The 26,904-nt window shown below is 43.9% G+C and overlaps 1 pseudogene; it reads left to right on the top strand.

Annotated features, from left to right (window-relative positions):
- Positions 1–777: 777 nt before the first annotated feature.
- LOC101678410 lies at positions 778–2,364 on the top strand (annotated as a pseudogene).
- The last annotated feature ends 24,540 nt before the right edge of the window (positions 2,365–26,904 follow it).

Here is a 26,904-nt window from a genome sequence, read left to right as displayed (position 1 = left end):
AAACGAGAATGTGGAGGCAGCGGGTGTAGACAACCTGCTTGAGGTTGGCTGCGAAGGGGAGCAAAGACAAGGGACACGGGCAGGCGCAGAAAGGCACGGGGAAGAAAATAACAAAGGGCAAAGCACCAGGGCCACAGGCCAGGGGAACTTTTGCTAGAGTGGAGGGGGCGGACAGAACAAGTGCACACGTGCACACGCCACGGGAAGTCCTGACTCCCTGCAAAACTGAAGTCTCATCCATATTCACCATGCTCGGGACCTGGGCCCTCTGTTCAAATGTATTCATTTATTCATTCATTCCACGGATTTTCACTGAACGCCCTCTACATGCCTGGTTTGTTCTAGGCACTCCCCAGGACACGGTGCAGACAGGCCAATGATCTCTGCTCGCCTCCTAAGTTCCTAAGTTCAAGAGACTCAAAAGACAAGGACATTTAACATCCCCTATAATAAAAGTTCTGATAAATGTTCACATTATGTCATTATTATAGCCGTCATCAAGATGTATCACCATGGTCTAGCCCCTACACTAGCCCCTACACTATAATATTTATAACTCCAGCACCTAACAGAGTTTCTGACATAGAGAAGGGACTTTTGAGATGCTTGTTGAATGAATATGTGAAACCTGAAAGATGAGAGAAAATCCTCATTTCAGGTTCCTCCATAACATTCACCGACGTGAGTTACCAAGCTATACCCTCTGAAAACAAAACATCCCCGTGACATCTAACACCTTTGGACAAAACAGTGATTCACATGGAAGTATGAAGCAGTATGCTTGGATCCTTTTCTCTTAACAACCAGCTCAGATGGGCCATCCCTTATCGACTGGACTTCTCCGTGGAGCGGGACAGGATGGAGATGTGGGTGAGATGCTTTGGAAACTGAGGTACCACCAGGTAAGAGAAGATGAGATGTCCTGGCCCAGCGGTTGGTCCTGCTTCAGCACGGTGACATCAAATACCACGGGAGGGGACGTGGGGGTGGGACACCAGAAGGGGTTCAGAGGGTGAACAGAGTTTGTAAAAGGGCTCCTTAGTTTGAGGACACTTGGAACTCCTGTGGCTGACAGTCCCAAGCTCCATCGCCAGCCATTTCCAGGTGGCAAGAAACAAAATGTCTAATTCTAAATTGGTGTTTCTGATTGTTTTAATTAGTAGGCTGACTATGTCTGATTAATTCTTTGCCCTTGCAAACTTCCCATCAGTACATATATTTGGCACCGTGCAAAAGCCGCTCGCCTTTCAATGACTTGTGCTCTGTGCGTCTGGAGAAGGGCAATCACGGAAGAACAAGCCAGAAAACAATTATTTGAAGGAATAAGAAGGAAGCTGGCACTTGATCTTATTACTTCTGACCAATTTCTTGCTTTCTGTTTAAGAATAAGAGCTCTAAATAGTTTTTTTAAAGATTTTATTTGTTTATTTGACAGAGAGAAATAGAGAGAGAAATCACAAGTAGGCAGAAGAGAGAGGAAGCAGGCCCCCCACTGAGCAGAGAGCCCCATGTGGGGCTCAATCCCAGGACCCTGAGACCATGACCTGAGCCAAAGTCAGGAACTTAACCTACTGAGCCACCCAGGTACCCCAAGAGTTCTAAATAGTTTAAAGTGAAATGGAATCATTTTGAAATTGTACCTTCTGGGAAATGCTCCCACTGGGAGTGTCCAGCAGGCTGGAACCCACAGCCAACTCCACCCCCAAGTAGTTCAAACTTCAAGCTTCTTGTAGCCCTGATGAACAATTTCACCTTCCTCAAGTTCAAGACACTTGGAACGTCAATGGTAGGAGTTTTATGCACTTTGGGACCGGTCAGCACTGGATACTAAGAGACCAGAGAGGAACTTGATGTATATGAATAGGAAGAAACCAATAAAGGAAACTCGGGAGCAACTAAGCCACTTTAATGATGTCACTGAAGAAAATCATGTCTGGAAATATGACTCCAGTAGACGAGCCAAGTGGAATGCAACTGCCATCCAGGCGGCTGTCAGCCAGGCCATTAAGACCCCACACATCATCTGATTACTTGCAGAGAAATGGTCGGGTCGGTTCCAGACAAGGTGAGTGGAGATGGATGGAGATCTCATGGTAGAGAAGATGGAAAGAGACCTGAACGCCCAACAGAAAGTGGAGATACTAAGTGCTCTCAGGACACTTGGAGAAAAGCTGACTGCGATCATGAGGCCCTCTTATCAGCAAACACAAGTCTCCCCTCAGCCAGTCTGAGAAAGTCTCTACAGACCTTGGCTCTGGAGGCAAACTTCTGGCACTGACAAGTTCTGATGTTGGACAAACAAAAAAAAATGACATGGCATGGAAGCCTGGGACACTCTCACTATACATGGCATTTCTCTTCTAGGGATCCTGAATCTTTGCCAAGAAATCAAAAGACCCTAGAAATGCACTGATAACCTAAAAAAAAAAGGTGACTGAATAACACTGTTGTGGCTTCAGGTTATACCCTTCATCATGGTGCTTTGTGATCCTAGACTTGTTGGGATGATGGACACATGGGAACTTGTTCGTTATGTCTCTCATGTTTGAGAGAGAGAACAGGAAACAGCTTCTCTGCCCGTTTTTATCAAGCCTCCTTGTTTTTAAGTGTTGATAGTCAACAAAAAGAGAACTAGAAATTAAAATTAAAATTAAAAAATAAATTAAACCTTCTGTAAATTTTTATGGCTGAATATTATCATGCTATATGAGTAGACCTTGTTCTGTTTATCCATCCATTAGTGGACACGGGTTTTCCAGCTCTTGGTTGCTGTGGACATGGGGGCACAAGGCAGTATTAGAGTCCCTGCTTTCATTTCTTTTGGACACATACATATAAGTGGAATTACTGAATTCATACAGTGGGTTCTACCGACCTTTGGAGAAACTGCGAGACTGTTTCCTAAAGTGGCTGCACGATTTTATGCCCCACCACCAAGGCATCGGGGTTCCCACTTTCCCGCATTCTCACCAACACGTGGTTTCCTGCTGCTGTTGCTGTTGTCTTTATAGTCACGCTTATGGGGTGATGTGGGATCTCACTATGCTTTTGATTTGCAGTTCCCTGATGACGAATGCTGTTGGGTACCTTTGCAGAGCTGTAAATCAGTAACAGCTTCCTGTTCAGCTTCCTCCGGGACTCGGTGATGGCAGCACATGACACCGGGGATGTGAATGTAATGCTCAATACAAGTTATTACTAAGATGATGCTTCCACACGAGGCACTGATGTGTGACTTTTACTTGGAGGTTTGGGTGCTTCTGAACAAGAGCGGTCCTGCACGGGGCATCCGGGTAAGAGATGGCAGAGGTCTTGTTCCTGTGGGCCAGTCCTAGCCACTCCCATGACTTCAGCCATTGAAGGGTAAATACTCGTAACAGCCTCGCACACGTGTTTCCAGCCACTGGGGGGGGGGGGCTGTTACCCCCCTCCTTTCGGCTGTGTGGAATGCAGTTGGGTCTAAAAAAGATTTTGACCTTCTTTTCCAGGCATATCTGTGTGTGGATTTGACCTTGTGGTTTTATTTATTTTTTTAAAGATTTACTTGTATATTTTAGAAAGAGAGAGAGAGAAAGATTGAGCGAGCACAAGCGGGGGGGAGGGGCAGAAGGAGAGGGAGAGGGACAAGCAGACTCCCCGCTGAGCACGGAGCCTGACACAGGGCTTGCAACCCTGAGATCATGACCTGAGCCAAAATCAAGAGTCAGAGGCTTAAACTACTGAGCCACCCAGGCACCCCTGACCTTGTGGTGTTAAATGATCTTAAACCACCATTAGCAATCTGACACTCTGACCATGTGACCTGAAAATTATTTTATATTCTGGCTTGTGAGGTCACACAAACAGTAGTGACTCAAATTTCACCGACCAGAGTTTATTCAGAAGCTCAAAACACTGTCAAATGCCCCTAGGCAAATGTTTCTAGAAATCCAGACCCAAGGAATCATCCACCAGGTATCCCACGCCCCAGAGCCCTCATGGTGCTCTGACTGAAGTAAAAATGGGGAGAACATCTCTCTCACCCTCTCTGAATACCTGGGGACCCAAGCAGGGCTGTGAGCACTGTGACCTCACAGAGCCCGTGGAGAGAACTCCTGAGGACTTCCATCCACACCACAGGCTGCAGACCTCAGTCTGTGGGTCAGGAGGAACAGACCCCAAGCTATCTACCTACACCTCATCACCTCATCTCCCTCCTTCTCTGGCTCCTCACCCTTACGCCCGTTCTGCTGTGCCAGCTATGGCTCGCGCCTCACCTCCACCCTGCACTGACCTGTCAGGGATACTCCACAGTGCAGTACCATAGCCAAGGCCACGGGCTTTGGAGTCAACACAACCGGGGTTTCAGTGACAACAGCACTAATTACACATGGCAGCCTTGGCCATAGGTCTTCCCCTCATAAGCCTCCACTTCCCCAGACACTAACCAGGGATAAGGAGACCTTCTTTCAGAGTCGTTACGAGAATTACGGGGTTTAGGAGAGCAGCTGGTGCGGGGCACGGCTTGATCAATGTCAACTTACCTTTTTTTTATATTTTTTTTTCTTGCAGTTGTTTCATGCCTAAATCTGAACCAATTCTCATCCCTCTCACCATGAATATCTCAGACTAAGTCCCCATCACCTCTTGCCACATTGTTCTAAGAACGTGCTTACGCTTGCTCCTGCTTCCCCACGGTGAGCTTGCACAAAGCAGAAGGAAGGCGCCTTTCCAAATGGGAGTCGGATTATGCGTACTTAAAACTCCCAACACATCAGGATGAAGCCAACCTGCTCTCCACAGCCCCTGCCTGCCCTGCCCCCAGCTCTTCATCCTCCTCCTACCCTCCGCACCCTCTGCCCAGCCTCCGTGGCCACCTCGCTTTTCCCAGGCACACTACAATCCGTCCTGCCTCATGGCCTTTTCCTTGGTATTCCTGCCACTGGGACGGATGTCCCTATCACTTCAGTGTCTGTTCAGATGTACCACTGTGTCCTTCCTAGTTCACCTTTTCTACCCTAGATGCCCTGTCCCCAGTGGCACTCCCTAGTCCCTTGCCCTGCTTTAATTTCTTCACTGTCTTTGCTATGATCTGAAGGTCTGTCTCCCCTCCCACAAAAGCTTGTGTTGAAATTCTAATGCCCACTGTGATGATATCAGAAAGTGGGGCCTTTGAGAGGTGCTTGGTCATCAGGACGGCGGAGCCCTCGTGAACAGAACTAATGTTCTTACGAAAGAGGCCCCCAAGAGTCCCTTGCACTTCCTGCCCTGTGAGGACACAGCAAGAAGTCAAGAGTCTCCAACCCAGGAGAGCGCCTTGGCCTGAACCCTACCATGCAGGCACCGTGCTCTTGGACTTCCAGCCTCTAGAACGCTAAGAAATAAATCTCTGTGGTCCCTTTGCCAACCAGTCTGTGGCCTTTTATTATGGCAGCTCGAACAGACTAAGAAAGTACTGATCATTATATGAAATTATACCGGTTGTGCATTTATTTAATGCATGGTATTTATTTTGTGCAAAATTAATATCACGCATATTAGTTTTATGCAATTTTAATTTAATGCATAAAATAATACTCTCTTAACAGTTCCTGTCTCTTTACTGTGCTTTATTTGTCTGAATAGCACTTACCACCTGGGTGTTACTCATTTATGTATTTTGCCTACTGTAGTCTCTCTGTCTCAGTAGAATATAAGCTCCCTAAGGGCAGGAATCTTGACAGCACCTGGCAGTGCCAGGTATGGAGTTGGCCTGCAGTAAATACATGTTGAATCAGTGAATAAGTCTGTCTCCTTTCTGAAACACCAATTGCCTCTCCGGATCCAGTGAAGAAGGAAGGCTCCGCACCCCTTTCCGCATCCCACCTCTCACTGTGTGGGAGGCATGTCTGGTTTGGAAGGCCTCCCTAGTCTCTGGGCACCAGCAATGCAGATTTATTTCAAGTCGACACAAGCCATGATGGAGCAGCTGATGAGAAAATTCAGGGCTTGTTCGCTGCTCTGGGTTCATGGTCATCAGACACGGGCCGGCTATGTGGCCATGCAGTGTCCCTGAGGGGCCTCTGAGGGGACAGCAGCCCAGGCCGGCATCCCTTTCCTGGCATCAGGAGAGCAGACTGCCGTGAGAAGGAAGGAGCCTTGACAAAGTGGCCAGGTACCTCTCCGGGTTCAAGACCAGAGTTCAAGACCCCCGCTCCGCCCTGCGGCTGCTCATGGACTTGCCCTAGGCTCTCGCCTTCGAGTGTGCCCGGGACTGTGGCCTTAACTCCTGGCCCCATTCAGCCCCTTCATCTTCTGCATTCTGAGCTCCTGACACAACACACTCTCAGCCAGCAGAACTCACACAAATTGCTACTTTTGCATGTCTGTGTGTGTGGTAAAATGTACCTAAGGTTTATCATTTGAGCCATTTTAAGTGTACAGTTGAGTGGCATTAAGTACATTTGAGAACTTGGCCCTTCAGCCTCCTCTGGCTCAGGCAGTAACATCTTCTTTATTGACACAAGCCACAAGCCTGCCTTCCCCTGGGCGTCCCCCTTCCACCCCGGTCACTCTTCAGTCTTCTCTGTAAGCATCTCATAACCTGACCCTCACACGTTAGCGTTTCCCAGGGCTTAGCCTCTTGCTCTGGTCCTCACATGCTCATAGGTGATTACCTGCACTCTCACCGGTATTACGAAAATTAATATAAAAAAATTACTGGTATTACGATCATAATTTGGTGACCCCCCAAATTTAGAGCTGCAACCCACCGCGGTCCTCTGAGCTCCAGACGCACATACACAACCCCTTCCTGAAAGTGTCCCCTCGGATATCTCATGGGCATCTCATTGTTAATAAAGTTGATACTCAATCCTCGATCGTTGCCCTCAAATCCTCACACTCCTCCATCTCTATAAATGGTACCACTATCCACATAACTGTTTAAGTAAGGACAGGAGGACACCTCCTTAATCATAATCTCTCTCTCTGCCTCCAATTCAATCCATTACCAAGTCCTGCTGGTTTCGTTTCTCCCTCCAAAGTATTTCTTGACTCCATCCACCTCTCTTTCATTTGCTTCCTAATATGTGATTCATCCCAAGGCCGGCTTTCACCCGGAGGGTGTCCTCGTCACCCGGAGGGTGTCCTCGCCGGGTGTTCTTGCTCCCGGTCCTCCACATCTACAATCTATGATCTCTGCAGAAATTAGGTCAGGGGGCATGCCTCCTCCCTAAAACCTTTAATAGCTTCTCATTATTCCTCAAATAAAACACAAATGTCTCATCATGACCAATAAATCCTAAATGATCTGGGCTTTGCCTAATGTTCCCAGCTCATCCTGTGGCTGTCTCCCCCCGCCACTACACTCCAGCCACCCAGGCCTCCTTTTTCCCTTGAAGATACAGAACTCTCTACTCCATGGCCTTTGATTATACTCAGCCCTTTCCCCAGAGATACATGCATTCACCCACTTTACCCCTGGCTGCCGCCTCCTCCTCCTCTTTCAGAACTCATTTACATGTTACGGCTTTAGAGAGGTTTCCCTGACCATCCTAATTAGCTACATTTTCTACCTCTGCATTCTGGTAATTTCTTTCTTAGCATGCATTATAATTTGCGCTCAGTTGATCATCTGAAAATACTTTTTTACACCTTCTTTGTGTCAGACACTAAGGTAGGCCCAGGGGATGAGGCTGTAAACAAAATCAGATACAGCCCATACTCTAACAGAGCTTTTAGTGGAGTGAAGAAAACATATATGAATTTCTTTTTAAAAAAATCATAACTGTGAGTGTATAATACAAAGTGGCATGAGTACTACAAAGAAATTTCTCTCTTTTAAAATTTTATTTTTATCTATTTATTTGTTTGAAAGAGAGAGAAAGAGCGTGCATGAACGGGGGGAGGGGCAGAGGGAGAAGCGGGCTCCCCACGGAGCAGGGAGCTCAATGCAGGACTCAAGCCCAGGACCCTGGGATCATGACCTGAGCCAAGGGCAGACGCTTAACCAACTGAGCCATCCAGGTGCCCAGAAAGTTCTATTTCAGAATAGAATGAAGAAGCCAGCCCTGGACTAGAATGTGGGAGGCTCCAGCTGGCATCTGAGGGACTAGCAGGGGTTAACCAGGCAAAGGGAGGAGAGGAGCTTTCCAGGCAGAAGGAAAAAGTGATGCAAAGATCTTTCAGCAAGGCAGAGCAGAATTCTAGGAAGGTCTGGGCAGCAGCGGCAGAGAATGAAGCAGAGAGGTGCATGATGTCAGGAAGCTAGCCAGGAAACACCATGCCCGGGCCTCGAGGCCACACTAAGGAACATGATTTAATCCCGGGAGGAAAAGCGAGCTGTTCAAGGTTGTAAGTAGGAGGCCGGTTAGAGGTCAGGACTCCCATGATAGCATCTGCTTCTGCGCAAGATCACTCTAACCACAGTGCTTGGGGAGGTCATAGAAGAGCAGAGAGGCCAGTAGGGAACTTCAGGGCTAGCCTGAGGAGCCACGATGACAGCAGGCTCAGGGGCTGGCAGATATGGGGAGAAGCTGACACACTGGGAGGAGATTCAGAAATCAAATTGATAGGAATTTATGGTGGATTTGATAAACATAACGAAGGAGAAGAAGTCTCAAGGAAACCTCGATTTCTGACTCAGTGGATTGCAGGATCACTCACTGAAACAGGGAACACCAAAAATGAAAAACAGAAAATTAGACATGAACTGGGCAGGGGCTCCCAGAGGGAAGGGAGCATGAGTTGGTCCTAGCCTGTTGAGTCTGAGATACCTCTGGGAAATGGAAATGGAAATATGGTAAGATTGAGAGAAGCAGGGGTATCACATGCTTGGGTCAAGAGCCAGCAAAGGATGTGAGCAGAAGCTCTAACTTAAAGACTCACTGATGTGTAGACAAAGAACTGGATATTTGTGTCTCCCCAAAATTCATATACTGAAATCCTAAACCCAAATGAGGCCTTTGGGAGGTGATTAGCTCATAGCACGGAGCCCTCATGAATAGGAATAGTGGCCTTGTACTCAAAGTGAACTCCATTGTTTTGAGTCTGGGGAACTGAGAAGGTGAGGTTTATCTTTGGAAGAGTCTGTGGGAGGAAAAAGTTTTGGGTGCAGATCACTACCTTGATTCCAGTCTGTTAAGCTGGAGGTGCCTAACGGAGCACTGTCGTGCATCTGCTGGGGTAAGGTGTTCCAAAGAGAGTCAATTCTGGAGTTAGGAAATGTTGAGCCATCAGCACGTGGGTGGTACTTCAATAGATGATATTTAAAGCCAATGAGATTAGATGAAGTCACCTTGAGAGTAAGGGTTAAAAAAAGAAAAGGTCTGAGCATGAGGCCCTGGGACATCTCCAGGTTTAGAGGACAAGAAGATGGGAGAGGCCAGAGAAGGAGACTGAGAAGAAGGGACCAGTGAGGAAAAAGGAGAACCAAAAGAAAGGGGTCGCCCCAGAAGCCAAAAGAAGAAAACACTTCAAGGCAGAGAGACATAACCACCAAATTAAATGAAGCTGATAGGGGAACCTGGGTGCCTCAGTCGGTTAAGCATCTGTCTTCAGCTCAGATCATAATTTCAGGGTCATTAGATCAAGCCCCACATTGGGGGGGGGGTCTCAGGGAACCTGCTTCTCCCTCTGCCTCTGCCTGTCACCCCCCCCCCGCTTGTTCTCTCTCTCTCTCTCTCTCTCTCTCTCTCTTTCTAACGAATAAATAAATAATCTTTTAAAAACAATAAATGCAACTGATAGGTCCAGTTAGATGACAACCAAAGAATATGGCCACTGCACATAGTGCGGACATAGTGTAGACATCACTGTGGACATAGTGTGGACATCACTGTTGACCTTGAGAAGATTCATTTGCACAGTAACCCACATAGGAGAAAAATGGGAACCAGTGGGTACAGACAACTTTTCTAGGAGTTTCACTGTAAACCAAAGAAGATACTGGAGTGATAGCTGGAAAGAAGGGTGAGGCCCAAAACAGACTTGAAGGTTTTTTAAATGGAAGCAGTACCAACATAAATGAACATGGATGGGAATGGTCAGCATGATAGAGAAACAAAATGAACACAGTGAGTACAAATGAGTCATTCAGGACCAAAGGAGGAGAACTGCTGTAGTAGTGTTCTTGAGTAGGAGAAGGGGAGGGAGCAAGTCCTCGGGTGAGAGGGCTGCTGTAAGGCTGGCAGAGACCCATACCGTGGGAAATAAGACGGCCATGTGGGTCGGTAGGTCCCAATGTGGGTGGAAGCTTTTGCAAATTCTCTGCCAAGAGTGTTCATTTTCTCAGTGCAATGCGAAAAAAGAGCATCCGTGGCGAGTTAAGAGAGGGATGGGGAGAAGGGGGACTGAGAAGAGACAAAATGGTCATCGGGGAGAGGGAAGGGCCAAGGGACCCGGAGGTCCCTTGCTGGGCAATGTCAGGGCTCCACGAAGTTTAGTGATCAAATATTTATCGTGACCTTGAAGATGAGTTTTAAATCACTGCTCTTGAAGGTGGGGCAGATTCAGATGATGCCAATGTCTGGGTTGTGCTTGCGGACGTGGGTGATCGAGATGGAATGAAAGAGGATATTCAGTACTGTGGTTTTGCTTACTGGTTCATCTGCTGGAATAAGCCCCTTCTTTACCATTGTGTGCAGGGCCTGCTTCACTGAGCACCTGTCACAAAGTAGGTGCTCAGCAAACATTTGATAAAATACAAATATTTTACAAAGAACAAAAATATTATAAAATACAAATACGTTACAAAGAACAAAACATCGCACATATTACATTCTGCTCTCTCCTCCTCCCCGCCCTCTGGTCTTCATTTTCTCAAGTTACTAGGGAGCTCGATACCACATTTAAAACCGATCTGCTTCTCTGGGTGATAACAGCAGTTTCCTCAGAGAAGCCCAAGGACCTAGCTTAGGTGTAAAGTTAGGAAAGAGGCTCTTTATTCACACCAGTCACTTCTTTCATGGTAACACAAAACTTTTGATAGGACGTTTCTGATTAAAGCATATTCACAACGATCCTCCCCCTCTCATCTTCAGAATGACCCCAAGAGGCAGGTGCAGGGAATCATCCCCACTTCACAGGCAAGGGGTGGAGGAAGTACTTTTCCTGGTCACACCACCAGGTGAAGGCAGAGCAGGAGTTAAATCTGCCCACCTCCCACCCTGGGCTGCACTGGCTGTTTACCTTGGAAGCTCGCAGGACTTTGCTGCCTCTTAGGACCCCTCTGCCCTTTGAATTTCTGATCTCTCTCTAGTATCTGCTCCCATAATCTCTTTTTCTCCTCTTTCCAGCCTCCCTCCCAGGGATATGTCTCAGGCTTGGGAGTGCGGGTTGGGAAATCAGACCTCAGGGACGCAGCCGAAGACAAATTGGCAGGACACGTGCCCATATGACCCTCAGCAGCTCCAAATCCAGTCAGTCCCTTCTCAGGTTCTCTGCAAGAGGTTGAGCTCCTGGGCTTGCGCCCTTGGTCACCTTGCTCCCCAGCACCCCACCCCTCCGAAGGGTGTGGGTAGATGCTGACAGCGCTCTCTTTCCTGGAATCCCACTCTAAATACTGCTTCCCACTTACTATGCCAGCACTGTGCGGGGACGCGGGATTAGATACCACGCGTATTACAACTTTTATTCTTTTACACTGAAAACACGGCAAAAATAGCACACTTGCCCCATTTTTGACACACGAGGAAGCTGATGGATGAGAAGGTTATAACTTGCCAAGGTCACCCAGCAAATTACTGGCAGGTCTGAGACTGGACCCCATGTCTAGACCCAAAGTCGTTGCTTTATCAGCTGTTATATCATCTCTCAATCCCTTGCTGAAGAGCAAGACACCAAAACAACTTCCGTCAAAATTTTCATGTTAGCTGAGGGAAATTGGAAGGGGAAGTGAACCATGAGAGACTATGGACCCTGAAAAACAACCTGAGGGTTTTGAAGGGGGTTGGGGGGGGTGGGAGGTTGGGGGAAGCAGGTGGGGGGTATTGGGGAGGGCACGGATTGCATGGAGCACTGGGTGTGGTGCAAAAACAATGAATACTGTTACGCTGAAAAGAAATAAAAACCAAAACCAAAACCAAACCAAAACAAAACAAGTTGGTAATCACATCCCAAAAAAAAAAAATTCTTTTCCATGTTAATTATTGTCTCCTCCCCTCCCCTTCCTGCAGAGCCAGTTTTCTCTTAGGTGAGGCAGGCAGGTGATGTCTCAATCCAGCCTTGACTGCAGAACAGATCTACATATGAATGGTGGGTCCTGCCTGGAGGTAGACCACTGAAGGGCTAAATCCTGCCATTGGGGGTTAGAAGGAAGAAAGGGAGAGAGGAGGGAAGTTAGGGACCACAGCTGTGGTCCAGGACCCAGTAAGGGAGGTAGAAAACACTGGCAGGGATGGACACTCCCACGGTCCCTTTCTCCAATGAGTTCCCCATCACTGTACTTCCCCAAATTACCCACTGGAGTGACATATTTATGGCTTGCCATCCCAACCAAGGTCTTAGTGGTGACCATTATGACAAAGTATTCCACTTTCTCTAATTGGTTGTGTCCTGGCATCATGGCCACGTGCAGGTTGCTTTCCAAAAGATGCCACCATTCCAAAACTGAACTGTCAAAGACCAGAGTCCCGAGAGAACAAGGAAGGAGAGATAAGTCTCACAGGCTTACCTGGAGATTCCCTGCTGGGTCCATGAGGCAGTTCGAAGCGCCCCCCCCCCCGCCCCCATCGCAAAGATAGGGAGCAAAAAGGCTGCTGACATCACATTTTGCTCACTATCCCTCAAGATATACATTTCTATGAGCAGGGGGCGGGGAGGGGTGGAGATTACATCATCTTTAGAGCAAACACATTAATTTGATTCCTTTTCCTATGACACTTAAGCCACATGACCTCAAATTGCATTTTATTTTCCAGAATTTTCTATATTTCTGAAGATTTCTGCAATAACCCTGCATTACCTGTATAATGGGGATGGTTATGAAACTTGCATTTGTTTTTTCAGGGACAAGCTGGAAATAAGATGCCCGAGAAGGTAATGAAGTGGCTGGCGTGCAGTAAGAAAGATGTGGGCTTTCGCAGAAATGCCTCTCCCAGGTTGGAATCCTTCTCGCTGGTGCGTCTAAAAGTCATAAGCACAGATGCTGCGGTAGCGGTTTGGATCATTAGTGGGATGTGCTGGGGGACGGCTCTAGGCTCAGAGCTGGCAGGAAAGATATTGGGCTGGTCCTGGGGAGCCAGAAAGAGCAATTCCACTCATCTCAGGCTACTTAGTAAGGAAAGAATTAACCCACACGGGAAGCCAGCCTACCGAGAAGTGAATTAGTCCTTTCCTTGCCCTCAACACTCTGCTAAGAAGTTACTTTTCCCTTCAAGGGGAGTGGTGGATTTCTAGGCATCATAAGGCAATCTCACTGTATTTAAAGAACACATATGTTCTCAAAAAGTTGTTTTCAGCAAATTAAATTTTCATATACCAAATCCTACTTTCCCATACCTTTTTTATTATCAAAATAAGGAAGCTTCTTGAGAGAATACAATCAATCCGCCCTTGGGAATATGACACAAGGTGAAAGGCAGCACACTTGTTTTTTGAAACAGGAGTGTTTTTTAATAAGCCGCTCAAAATAAGGTACGTGTGATAAAGTTTCTCAAAATAAATTATAAAATATGAATGTAAGGAGACAGCAGTATCTGTCCCCTTGGCCAGCAGCTTCATGGTCCAGAGAAAACCCATAATGATAGCCGAGCTGAATAAAAGAGACTTTTGTTCTCCGGTCTTTTAGTCTCCAGAACAGTCTTCTTTAAAAGAAAAAAAAAAAAATCCAGTGTTTGAATATTCAGCTCTTATCTCTCAGCTCCAAACTTACCCTCTGTTTCTACGCTTTGCGATAAGGGTGGCTGGGCTTCCAAAGCCACCTTCCCCGCTTAGCCAGCTAGATCCTCAATAGACTAGGGGACAGGGAATGCCAGAAGGACTCTGGGTGGCTGCAGGAGGAAGTAAGACCTGACCCTACTTGTCCGCCTCCTGATCCTATCACTGTCTCGCCAGCAGAGCTTCTCCATTCTGGAAGTGGCAGCTTGGTTCCAATTCCAGTTTTCTCCACATTCCCAGAATGAGTCTCACTGTGCTCCCTTATTTGCAATGGCATACTGGAGCCAGCTAGCTCAAGAGAATTTCAAGAATTTTGCAAGCTAATTTTAAGCATGATTATTATTAAAAATTAAATTGCATAAACTTACTGTATTAGTCAGAGCTCTATTGTTAGAGCTGTAGTAACAAGGCACTGCAAAGGGGGTGCCTTAAGCAGCAGAAGTTTCTTTTCTCACAGCCCTAGGGGCCAGAAGTCTAAGATCAAGGTGTCTTCAGTATTGGTTCTTTCTGAGGGCTGGGAGGAAGAATCCATGTATGTCCCCTAGGTGCTGGTGGTTTGCTGGTAATCTTTGGCATTCCTTGTCTTAGAGAAGATTCACTCCAGTGTCTGCCTTTATGTTCATGTGGTATTCTCCCTGTGGTCATGTATGTCTCCAAATCTCCCCTTAGAAGGACACTAGTCATACTGGATTACAGCTCATCCTACTGACCTCATTTTAACCCTGTAGAGACCCAGTCTCTAAATAAGGTCAATTCTGAGATACTGGAGTGGTGAACTGTCATTGCGGGGGTGGGGGGGGAGGCATAATTCAATCAGTAACATAATTAAACAAATTATAGAAATCTGGAGAACAGACAATGGTTGCCAGGGGCTACAGAAGGGGAATGACAGTGCAACTATGAAGGGGCAGCAAGAGGGAGTTTCTTTGCGATGATGGGAGAGTTTCATATCTAGATTGTGGTGGTGGTGGTTATACAAATCTCTATAGGTGATAAAATGTCATAAAATTATATACAAAGACATAAAAAATGAGTAAATGCAAAAACTGGTCCAGGTCTACAATCAAATTAATCATATCACGCCAATCTATTTCCTGGGTTTAATGATGTACAAATGTCACTACTGGGGAAAGCTGGAATACTACAATTGGTACAGGGGTACTGTTTTTGCAACTCCTTGAAAGTCTGTAATTATTTCAAAATTAAAAAGGCATTTAAAAACAAAAACAGTTTGCTTCTCAGAGTCCACAGTCTCTCACGATTTGTCTCCTCCTCCAATTTCCCCCAACTCACTTCTCCTCTCCATTTCCCAATGTCCTCTATGTTATTCCTTGTGCTCCACAAGTAAGTGAAACCATATGACAATTGACTCTGTCTGCTTGACTTACTTCACTCATCATAATCTATTCCAATCCCATCCATGTTGATACAAAGCTGGGTATTCATCCCTTCTGATGGAGGCATAATACTCCATTGTATATATGGACCATATCTTCTTTATCCATTCGTCCGTTGAAGGGCATCTTGGTTCTTTCCACAGTTTGGTGACTGTGGCCATTGCTGCTATGAACATTGGGGTACAGATGGCCCTTCTTTTCACTACATCAATATCTTTCAGGTAAATACCCAGTAGTGCAATTGCAGGGTCATAGGGAAGCTCTATTTTTAATTTCTTAAGGAATCTCCACACTGTTTTCCAAAGTGGCTGCACCAACTTGCATTGCCACTAACAATGGAAGGGGGTTCCCCTTTCTCCACATCCTCTCCAACACTTGTTGTTTACTGTCTTGTTGCTTTTGGCCATTTTAACTGGTGTAAGATGGTATCTCAATGTGGTTTTCATTTGAATCTCCCTGATGGCTAATAATGATGAACATTTTTTCATGTGTCTGTTAGACATTTGTATGTCTTCCTTGCAGAAGTGTCTTCTCCAAAGAGGAAATACTCCAAAGAAGTATTTCCTCTTTGGAGAAGTATTTCCATATTCCATTTTTTGACATGTTATCTGTTTTGTGTGTGTTGAGTTTGAGAAGTTCTTAATAGATCTTGGATAACAGCCCTCTATCTGTAGTGTCATTTGCAAATATCTTCTCCCATTCTGTGGGTTGTCTCTTTGTTTTGTTGACTGTTTCCTTTGCTGTGCAGAAGCTTTTGATCTTGATGAAGTCCCAAAAGTTCATTTTCACTTTTGTTTCCTTTCCTTTGGAGACATATCTTGAAAGAAGTTGCTGTGGCTGATGTCGAAGAGGTTACTGCTTATGTTCTCCTCTAGGATTTTGATAGATTGCTGCCTCATGTTGAGGTCTTTTATCCATTTTGAGTTTATCTTTGTGTATGGTGTAAGAGAATGGTCGAATTCCATTCTTCTACACATAGCTGTCCCATTTTCCCAGCACCAGTTGTTGAAGAGACTGTCTTTTTTCCACTGTATATTTTTTCCTGCTTTGTTGAAGATTAGTTGACCATAGAGTTGAGGGTCCATATCTGGGCTCTCTACTCTGTTCCACTGGTCTATGTGTCTGTTTTTGTGCCAGTACCATGCTGTCTTGGTGATCACAGCTTTGTAGTAAAGCCTGAAATCAGGCAACGTGATGCCCCCAGTTTTGTTTTTCTTTTTCAACATTTCCTTAGCAATTCAGGGTCTCTTCTAGTTCCATACAAATACAAGTTTGTTCCAGCTCTTTGAAAAATGCTGGTGGAATTTTGATCGGGGTGGTAATGAAAGTATAGATTGCTCTAAGCAGTATAGACATTTTAACAATGTTTATTCTTCTGATCCATGAGCATGAAATAGTCTTCCATCTTTTTGTGTTTTCTTCAATTTCTCTCATGAGTGTTTTGTAGTTCCTCAAGTACAGATCCTTTACCTCTTCGGTTAGGTTTATTCCCAGATATCTTATGGTTCTTGGTGCTATGGTAAACGGAATTGATTCTCTAATTTCCCTTTCTATATTTTCATTTTTAGTGTATAAGAAAGCAGCTGATTTCTGTGCACTGATTTTGTATCCTGCCACATTACTGAATTGCTGTATGAGTTCTAAGTAGTTTGGGGGTGGAGTCTTTTGGGTTTTCCATATAAAGTATCATGTCATCTGCGGGGTTTGGTGGGGTGGGGATTGGATGAGCCTGGTGGTAGGTATTATGGAGGGCACGTATTGCATGGAGCACTGGATGTGGTGCATAAACAATGAATTCTGGAACACTGAAAAGAAATAAAAACAACAACAACAACAGAAACAAACAAAAAAAACCAACTATTCCAATTAAACCTGGGCAGAGGACCTGCATAGACATTTCTCCAAAGAAGACATCCAGATGGCCAACAGACATATGAAAAGATGCTCAACATCCCTCATCATCAGGGAAAACCACAATGAGAAACCACCTCACACCTATCTGAATGGCTAGTGTCAACAAGACAAGAAATAACAAGTGTTGGTGAGGCTGTAGAGAAAAGGGAGCCCTTGTGCACTGTTGGTGGTCCAACTACTCTGGAAAACAGTACAGAGATTGCTCAAAAAAAAAAAAAAAAAGAAAGAAAGAAAGAAAGAAAGAAAGAATCGAAATACCCTATGACCCATTAATTCCACTATTGGGTATTTACCCAAAGAAAACAAAAACACTAAAGATATATATACACCTACATTTATTTATTCCAGCATTATTTACATCAGCCAAGATCTGGAAGCAACCGCAATGTCCACTAAAAGATGAACAGATAAAATCTATATAATATATACATTCAATGGAACAGTATTCAACCATAAAAACAGCGAGATCTTGCCACTCGAGACAACATGGATAGACCTTGAAGGTATTATGCTGATGTGAAATAAGTCAGACAACAAATACATGATTTCACTTAAATACGAAACCTAAAAACCAAAACAAATGAAAAATAACACAGAAACAGACCAGTAAATACAGAGAACAACCTGGTGATTGCCAGGGAGGGTCGGAGAGGGATGAGAAAAAATGAGTGAAGTAGAGAGGGAGGAACAGGTTTTCCAGGTATGGAATGAATGAGCCATGGGAATAAGAGGCACAACACAGGGAACAGAGTCCATGATGCCGTAGTCATGTTGTATGGTAACAGGTGGCAGCTACACTTGTGAGCACAGCTGAACTTAGAGTTGTGAATACCTTCAGACACCTGAAACTCATGTTACATTGTGTGTTAACTCTACTTTGATAAAAGAAAATAACAGAATTTTTAAAACAGAAAACACTTTCAGAACCAACAAAGGTAATGGGTACCCCAAACTCATTACTTCCTAAATCTTTGCATTATGCTGTCTCCTATACTCTGGGGGCCCAGCCCTGCAGATTCCTTCTTCCCAATTCTCAGCCTCTTCCCTCGCTGCCCCAGCCATGGAGATGGCAGCTGTTTTCGACAGTTATTACAACTCTGCGCTACCTCAATGTTCCCTTCTTGCCTTCTGTTCTCTAACACCTGCTTAAGTAAATCCTTATATTAAATTCTCTCTGTTAATTATGTTTGTTTTCCAGACTGATATAACCAGTCAACACAAATGTTCTCCAAATGATGCAAATGGTTCACACGATGGTAGAAGATAAAGCATTTTCATTTCCCAAAACTATAAAAGGCCCAGCCTACATGCCTCTTCTGATTATCCTAGGATTTTATTTTGGAAAATTGGCATTCCCAAAGGATGCTGGGAGGCAGAGTTTGCATGACCCCGAAGGTAGCACAGCAACCACTGTCTCAAGAGCCCAGACACACAAGATTATAAAGCAATCTCAGAGAATAATGCTTTGTTTTAAAAATTAATAATGATTTTCTTTCTGATTATAGAGGTCATCTATGCTGCACTGTACATTACAGAGTATAAATAAATACACAATCCCCACATCCAGAGAGAGATCACTTTTAGTATTTTTATGTGCTTTTTTCCATAATTCTTGTGATATGTAATATAAACAATTTGTATCTGTCTATAAATACATAGCTTTTAAATATGTAAAAGCAGATTGAGTTCATTTATAGTTACTGCTACATTTTGAAGCTAATTATCAATCACTCTTCTTCCCTTTGATGAATAAATATTGGCTTTAGGTAAGGATTCTGGCAGGGAAACCTGGGAGAACATGGCTGGGGTTTGTGGACAAAGAAGTCTTCTACTTCTCATCCCATGCCCACCCCAGTCTTTGGAATGGGCTTCCTAAGGCCAACCCTTCCCCAGTTAGCTGCCCCCGGAATGATTTTGCTCCTTCGAACTCTCTGATCTCCAGAGCAGGGGTGGAGCAAGATCTCAGAGGCACACCTGGCCCCACCTCCCATGCACACACTTTCCACCTGTCCAGATCTGTCCACTGGGGAGCAGCCACTGGACCCTGACACTCCCCCAAAGGAGGAATTAGGAGCAGTGAAATCTGAGAGCATTTATCTCACCAGCCAAGTAAATCATTCCTTCTCTCATACAGAGAAGCAAATGAGAAAAAACAGGGAGAGAAAAGCTGAATGCATTTTCCTGCCAAACTTCCTTCTTGAAAACACAAGGTCCAAGGAATAGGAAAAACCTCACATGCAGTGTTTGCAGCACATTTTTTCAGGCAATGTTGTTTGGTGAGCCTATCCCTCATCAAAATGTCTTCAAAACCATGATTTTATCTTCTGGGGTTTTTTTCTTATTATGAAACAATATATAGTCATTGTAGAAGTTTCAGAAATCAGGCAAGCTCCAAGAAGAAAATGAGAAGCACAGTTAATCCCATGATCCAAAATAACTACTGCTAGCATCTTGGCATGAATCATTCTTCGTACTATGCTTTACTTTTTTAAGAGAATTACACAGCATATATTGTTTTGTAACATGTTTTTCATTTAATAGACCTAAAACACCTTTACGTATTTTCCCACTTGTCTGTTGCTGTATAACAAAGCACACCAAAACTTCATGGTTTAAAATAATTTAATTTTGCTCGCAATTTTGTGGATCAGGGCCCGACCACATTCCAGGAGATGGAGAAATAGGCTCCATCCCTCCAAGGTCGTATAGCAGAAGAACATGCAGGATGGAAGATGGCCATCTTTGGGAAATACAATATGCTGCATGTTATTATTAAAGATTCTTCTTCGTAACAACTGCGGAATAATATGTATTTTTTAACGTGTTCATCATTGATTTAATGAGATCATCATTGATTTAATTTTTGCAGATTTTAGAAACAGTATGATAAATAACTCCATGATGAACATTCCTGTACAAAAAACTTCATCCACACCTCTCAAATTTTTGTTAGGTTAGAGGTGGAATTACTGGGTGATAGAGTTAAAGCTGCTTGATATAACTGGCTTAATAAATTCCCAGTAAAACTCTAATTTAGGTCCACTTCACTTCAAAATATTTTGCTACCTGAAAGAAAAACAGGCCCATCAGTACTTTTCTTTAAAAATACAGCTAACTATGTTCATCTATTATTTTTCCAGGTATTTTTCAGTTGTGAAAATGACTCCCACTGAAATTTGTGCTGAAGATTAATTCAACCTATTAATAGAACCTGGGGATGAACTGCCTCTCTTCAATATTCAGTCTTCTGGTCTGGAAGTTTTGTATTCTGCTCTTCCTTTATCTTCATCAGTGGAAACTTACTCATTATTCAATCATTCCTAGCGTGTTAAACCTTTGTAATTGTTTTAGGTAGGACTGTGTTCTCTATAATATATTTAAACTGATTATCAATGTTAAAATGGGAAAGTGCTTATTCTGTATATTTGTTCATAGTCACCCATCTTTCCAATTTATTATTAACTCCGATGGTTTGTGGTCTGATTCTCTTCAGTTTTCTGGGTAGACAATTATATTAACTGCATGCAGCAGCATATTTGATTTCCTTTCTGGTCACCTATCTTACTTCTGTTTCCTATTTTTTTGTGCTGGCTAGAATATCCAGAATAGTATTAATTAATTAATATAGTGACAAGGTATTTTTATCTCATTTCTGATTTTGACTAGAATACATCTGGTGTTTTCCTTTTAATTATGATATATGCTATTGTTTAATATAAATATTCTTTATCACTTAAAGATTTCTCTATTTCTAGTTTACTATACCTGTTCATTCATAATTGGTACAGAACTTTCCTGAAATGCTTTCTAGACATTTACCGAGATGATGGAGCCTAAAGGCTGACCGATATAATCTTCTATTTCCTAATATTAAATGATTTTTGTATTCCCAGAATTACCCAACAGAATCACCATAAAGTGCCCTTCTTTACTTGCTGAAACTGATTTGTGAGCACTTCAGAATTTCTGCATCTACACAGAGTGAGAATGGTTAGTAACTTTTTATTTTATAATACGTGTCTCAAAGTCTGTTAGGGATATGCTTGTTTTGTAGAGTGAATGTGTAAGTTTTCATATTTTCTCTACTCTGGAATAGTTTGAATGGCAGTGGGATTATTTGTTCCTTTATTTTTTTTGAAGATTTTATTTATTTATTTATTTATTTGATAGCGCTCACAAGTAGGCAGAGAGCAAGAGGAGGAAGCAGGCTCCCTGGTGAGCAGAGAGCCTGATGCGGGGCTAGGTCCCAGGTCCCTGGGATCATGACCTGAGCCAAAGGCAGAGGCTTTAACCCACTGAGCCACCCAGGTGCCCCTATTTGCTCCTTTAAAAATTAAAAGCAAAATCACCTAAAAGCAGAGCATATTTAGAGGGTCACTTCTTTTTCTTCTTGTTAATCAAATCAGATTATCTATTTTTGTGTTGTTGTTGGATCAGTCTTTTTCATTTCAGGTGGGTTTTTTAACACATTAGCATAAAGTTGTTTTTAATCATCATTCGAAATTATTGTATCTGCTAATACATTTCCTTTCTCGTATTTTACCTCTGCATTTTCTCTTGCCATCATCCTGTCAGCCACAAATTGTCTATTTTGTGATTTATTTACATTCATTCTTAGTTTTATCTGTCTACTATTTTTGTTTGAAAAAAGAATTTTTAAAATATTTTTAAGTGCTGAGTTCCTTATGTCAGATTGACTGTTTTTCTAGTTTGACTAGAAAAAATAGTTGACTATTTTTCTAGTTTCTTCAGATTATTAGTTAATTAATTAATCTTACTGTTCTTGTTTAATTTTTTTAAAAGCATTTTTAAAGCTATGCCTATGCCTTGAATTAACAGTGTTGACTGTATCCCACAAATGTAAGATAATGTTTTTACTTTTGAACTGTTGCACACGGAAAATGTCCTCTCTCACTTAGTAATTTTGGGGGCAGTATTTTTACATTTCCAAGTGCTTGAAGTGTTTCTGTGACCTCCGAGATGATTTCATTATGGTAAGAAAATATGGCCTATACCATGTCTGCTTTTATTATTTATTGATGTTTATTCTATGATCTAATGCCATATATTTTTTATGTTGTCACCACACCCCCAGAGAACAGGAGAAGATGAGGAAAGCTCCCTCCCACCAAAGTATAAGCTCATTTAAGTCTGCCCATACTCCTCCACTCCTGTCCCCTCTGTAGTGCCCATCCTAGAAAGGAAAGCAGAAATACAGGAATAAACGTGAATGAGTAAACATCCCAAACACCTTGGGCTAAGTTATTAGGGCAGACTCGCATTATTACTGTTATGAAAATAGTGCAATAACTGTGTCTCCCTCTTCTATTCTACTCTTCTGGGTGGTCTCAACTCTGAGGAAATGATAAGGACAGAGAGAGCAATGGACTACTAGACCAATATGAACCCTTGAACAGAGCACCAGGGATGTGAGCATGAGGATCTTCCTTCTCTTAGCTTCCTGAGTATCCAGGATTTCCTTCCAAGCAGGAGTCCTTGGAGATGCAGTAAGAGACATATGCTTTGTATATGTTAAGAACTGCAATTTCTACCAAATTCAGAAGAAACAGGCTGGTACCACTCAAAACACTGTATAGACTATGTGGATTTTATATGACATTTTTAGAGCCAAGCCATTTTCTTCCTCTTTGTGACATGTTGCTATTGTCTCACACAGACTCTTCCCTAGACCATCCTCCAAGATGGAGCTAAGTAGACCACACAGAATCTACCCTCTTTAGTGGTTAATTCGTTGACCTGTGGGTTTTCTTACTCAAGATAGTCTGAAGATGGTACAGACTTCTTTCTTATAAGACAGCACACGCCCGCCCCCCAAACCAATATCTAGAGACAAGGTACAAGGTCTCTAGGTACACTTCCAGTAAAGGTACACTTCCAGGAAAGTGCTGAGTTAAGGGAAGAAAGGACCTAGACCTCACAAGAGCTCCAAGATCTGATAGAAGGATGACGTGTTTAGTGTTTGACTGAGACCCAGCTCGAAGACATGATCCTGGAACGATGGTGTGCCATCCGCCCCGCAAGGTATGTAATATGTCTTAAATAATGATCACTCTGTGGGGCTCTGAGGTGCTGCTGGGTGCTGTGGAGGACTATGGCGAGAGATGCAATACATGACAGGTTTTGCCAGCCTTCTTGTCATTGTTAAGCAGAAACACATTTTTGGAGGTTCTTACTTTGCCACTTTGGAAGTCAAAATTTCCTCCATCCTTTTCCCTGCTTTGTTTGATTGAGATCATTTGAGGCTTCTACTATGTGTTTTCATCAGACAGAATTTACATTTGCTTCCGGCAGGAGACATGGGGCGCTACCAATCCTAGACTGCATCAACTCAAACAGGGACTGAGGTGACCCAAAGCTGGTTTCAGTGCCCACCAGGGACAGAACTAGTCCTGCTTCATGTTATTCCAATGATGTAACCACCCATGGTCTTCATCTAGATCGTGGGGTTCTAGCAGAGCCTCCCACCCCTGACAGGCGCCTAGTTCCCTAAGTCTGCCAGAAGTTCCGCTCAGCATCTTAGCCCTCAGCCACGTCGACCGGATTGGCCAGACATTCACAGGAGAAAACTGGCCAGAAGATCCAGGTTCACCTCACTGGGTTTCCCTCTTCTTAGACAACATGGCCCAATAATTCTTCATTGACTTGTGATTTCTCAGATTTTTTCAAACAGATTTTTAAAGACATATTTTGTCTAGCTTTTCTAGTAATTCTCAACAGGAGAATGGGGCTACACTGCGAAATTCAACCCCTAGTGGAAACAACACCGCGTTGGCTGTCCCAGCTGCAAGAAGTGTAAAACAAGAGAGACTACACGATGGGTGCGCCTCCCGGCTGAGTAAGATACATTTTTTTTCTTTTAGGATTTTATTTCTTTACTTGAGAGAGAGAGAGAGACAGAGAGAGCACGAAATGAGGGACGGGCAGAGAGAGAGAGGGAGAAGCAGACTCCTTGCTGAGCCGGAAGCCAGATGCAGGACTTGACCTGAGTCAAAGGCAGACACTTAGCTGACCACGAGCCACCCAGCACCCCTGAGTCAGATACCTTAGGTGATAACCTCTCCAGCACTCCACACCCAGTTCTGATTCTATCCCATCAGCCAGAAGTTAGTCACGTGGCTACATATGGCTTCACAGTGAGGGCAGAAAATGCAGGCCATTCGCATGGTATACCACCACACTAAGTAAAACCTGGGTTTTGTTTCAATGGAAAAAAAGAGAAGAAAGGATTTGGGGCACGCAACATGGTCTCTGCCACATTCCTCATATAAAATGGGAATAATATTAATACCTAACTTATAAATTGATTAAGGGACATATATAAAATGCAGGTAAATCTCTTAGTACAGTGCCTGGGACATGATGAACAGCCAATAAGTGTTAGCAACAGTACTATTTACGTAGTGTAGTAATCTGAATACAATAGATTATTACATGAAAAAGGAACAATCTTTCAAACTACCTCTCTCCACTTTCCCACAGTCACCTAAAGCCTCTTAAAAACTCAGTCAGATAAACTTGGGGATAAAATCCCTATTATCGTTGCTTTGTTCCAAATAGTTATTTGCTTGATTTCTAACAGCTGATTATAGATGTAGCCCATGGTAAGTATTAAAACTCATGTAAGTTTCCCTTATAATTCTGCTCTGGACTCTCTTGGCATGTCCATATTCTTACATAGTTTCATCCTTTTCAATCTAACAAATGTACAAATAAATGTGGGGGCTTTCTGTACCTTCATAAGACCCATAGTTCAGGACAAAGCCAGACGAAGTTCCTGATTTTTAGCTGCGCAAATGTAGGTGGTCGCTGTGTTCGATGACAGCTTCCGTATGATATTTGGAAATACTCTGACAGTTCTCCGCTCATTTCTACTTCTTCTGAAAACCATACTCAGAGTGTCTTGTCCATACAATAAGGGATAAATTAGGGGGGGGTCACAAAATTTTCACCCCAACATCCACAACAACACAACACAGACTCTCACATCTACCTTCTTCCAGAGATCAGATAACAGTGAGCGTGTGTGTCTGTGTATGTGAGAGTGAGTGAGGGAGTGTGTGTGTGTGAGTGTGCCAGTGTGTGAGTGAGGGAGTGTGTCAGTGTATGTCTCTGTGGGAGTGTGTCAGTGTGTGAGGGAGGGAGTGTGTCGGAGTTGTGTGTGTATGTGTGTGTGTACTAGAACCCCGGCATGGCAACAGTATCACTGTTGGTGATTATGAGAAGGAGAAAAATTACTGGAGTGACACAAATTACTAATTACTCTATTATGCAGTGAGAAGAATAAGAAGCTGGAAGTTGTTTCAGCAAATTCTATTTTTAAGCAAATAATTGTTGGGTTTCCAATGCTCTAAATTAAGTAATTCTCCTCAAGACCTTCCTTAAGTCTCCCTCTTTGAACTCCAAGGGCTGGCAAAGAATTACAGCTGGCTCTGGGATGGGCTTCAGATTTCGTTTGTAATTATTTTTTTTCCAAACATGCTATCCTCAAAATGAGATATCTTCAGAGGTGTTTTTCTTCCCCAGTAATTAGGATTGGTCTTACTGAGTCATTCACAGCTTTCCCTCCCATTCTATAGGAGGTGGCATTGAGTAATATAAAGATATTTGGGGTGTGGGGGGACTTGGAACCAAGTTTAAGACGAGGCATTGCCTCCTCCCTGACTTTGTGACCTTGGCTTTGCACATAACCTTCACCCACACTGAAGAAGGGAGATAGTATATATACTAAACACTTTTTAAACTGAGATGCACCACCCATACAATGTGTTGTTATTAAGATGGCCAACAATGGCAACAGCAAGATAGCAGCATAATCAGATTTATAACAATAGCTCACATTTTTTAGGACGTTTTGAGGATTTAGCATGTGCTTGGCACTGGTCTAAGTGCTTCGTAAGCTCTAATTCATTCAGCACTCAGACACAGGTACTAGCATGTCCACATTTTACTCATCAGCTGCAGAGAAGATGAGTAACTTTCCACCATCAGGGAGCGAGGGAGAGGCAGAGCCAGGTTCAAACCCAGACACCCTGGATCTAGAGTCCGCACCACTGCCTGTCTGGGCTGGAAGGGATAAATGGGCCAGGCCTGAGCACATTGGCCCCATCATCTGGCCCTCTGCTTTTCAACCACAAGTTCAGATACCCCGAGGCACCACAAAGATGTTCTTCTGCAGTGACAGTTACAAAAACGGCCAATCTTCCCCAGAAGTAACCAAGATGGTGAGAGCATGGAGGGACTTGTGTAAACAAATTGTGGGGATGCAGGGTAGAAACAAGCAGTGGGCTAGAGGGTATACACAGAAGCGAGGGCTGCTCATTGCCCCCAATCCACCATCAACCCCCTGCAAGAGGGGTAGTCTTCGGGACAATTTACCTCTCCTTCTTAGCTCATCTGGTCACCAGTAGAATCTGAGAGGATGGGTGCATTATAAGATTTGCTCAGGGAGGGCAGGGAAGAGAAAGACACCCTACCAAGAAGCCCACGCAGACATGCTGAGAGGGTAGGCAAGCCATCGGTGGGCAGCTCCGAAGATGACCTGTGTGAAATGAGATGACTTTAGGGGACGGCAGAGACAGCCTGTGTCCCCTTTGGGATCCTGTCTCTGTCATATTACATGATCCCTTTAAGAGGTGGTAGGGAGCACAGAGGCTGGGTTGTATGTGAACCTAGGGTCGTGGAAGGCTCTGTGGAGAGGACAAAGGGGAGAGCTCAGCCATGAACAGAGGGCCCGGGT

This window comes from Mustela putorius, unplaced genomic scaffold (assembly GCF_011764305.1).
Source record: "Mustela putorius furo isolate JIRA1106 unplaced genomic scaffold, ASM1176430v1.1 tig00003845_pilon_pilon_pilon, whole genome shotgun sequence".
NCBI classification, from domain to species: Eukaryota; Metazoa; Chordata; class Mammalia; order Carnivora; family Mustelidae; genus Mustela; species Mustela putorius.
This window is presented reverse-complemented; position numbering and strand designations above follow the sequence as displayed.